Consider the following 1329-nt stretch of genomic DNA (forward strand, 5'->3'; position numbering starts at 1 on the left):
AGGGACTAATGGCTGTTTCAACCAATTGTCCTCATCCGAGCTGTGCTGCAGCTCGTCCCCCCGTGAAGCCGTAATCCCCTGGCACTTACGCTGTCTCACGCTGTCCCTTACTGCTGGTCAAGATTTCAGGTGAGAAAAAGAACAAAACCCCACCGAGGGATGAAAGCCTGGCTCTCAGAAGCATCTTTAGATGGAAAAAAAAATGAAGAGAGTTTAAAAATGGATGAGCAAAACCTTGGGGTATAGAAGCTATGACGCAGAAGGGTCTCCAGAGGATGCTGTTAAAAGAGAGAACTCGTCCCTTTTCTGTACAGCCTGATTTATCTGTAGCTCTCGCTTTGTTGCCTATGGGGTGCTGGGATCCTGTGGGTGTCATCTTGATTAGGGATGATGCTAATGTGCCACTGATGTGCCAGTGAAACCCAAAGAAATGGTGACCCTCTGGATTTACTGCTGCTTCCGAGAAAATCAAGCCCTGTTTGGTGCCTTCAGAGGGTCTCAGCACACCAAGGGTTGACATTCCCACCTGCTGCTGAAGGGAAGGGGACCTGCAGGCTGGGGTCCCTTTCACCATGAGTCAGGTGGTCATCTGAGGACCCTCTGTGGGCTGTCGGGACACAGCACTGGCAGCTCCTCGTCCCACGCGTGGGGCAGACCATGTTGTTACCCATCTACACCACCACTGCAGTCAAGGCTGTGCCCAGAGCCAGTTTGGGGTTATAAACCCTTGATCGAGGGCAGCTCTAAGGCCTCCAGGAGAGGTCCCCACTTGCTGTCATCATGGAGTGGGAAGACACCAGGCACCCTCCAAAAAAAAGAACTTTTCCAAAGAAACCCCTCTCTCGCCCCTCATGCCTTTTGCTGGAAGGGAGGAAGAGGAGTTAATTTAAAGGTAAACACCGAGAATAGTAACAATAAATATTGCCAAGAGCTTCCCGATGGCATTTGTGTTTGGTAAGTGAAGATGCAGAGGGAAAGATCAAAGCTGTCTGAATAGCTTTTAATTACAAGTCTCAATTGCTCTATTTTCTCTCAGAAAAGTATTACAATTATCTAACAAAGCTCTTTGAGCGGAATTAGACACTAGCCCGAAGCTTCGAGGGCTCTTTAGTGGCTATTTTCCCTTTTAAAATAAAATAATATTTGATGTTTAGATAGAAACCAGGCACTCCCATAAGTGCCCACAGCCAAGTCTGGTGCTCACTGGGTAAGCGGAGGGGCTGGGAAGCTGTCCCCGGCAGGAGGCAAGCAGCCCGGGCAGCACCGAGGGCTGCTAAAGCACCCCACCGGGCAAGGGGGGGGGCTCAGGGTGCTGCCACCAGCCTCCCA

This window comes from Buceros rhinoceros, unplaced genomic scaffold (assembly GCF_000710305.1).
Source record: "Buceros rhinoceros silvestris isolate BGI_N320 unplaced genomic scaffold, ASM71030v1 scaffold4034, whole genome shotgun sequence".
NCBI lineage: Eukaryota > Metazoa > Chordata > Aves > Bucerotiformes > Bucerotidae > Buceros > Buceros rhinoceros.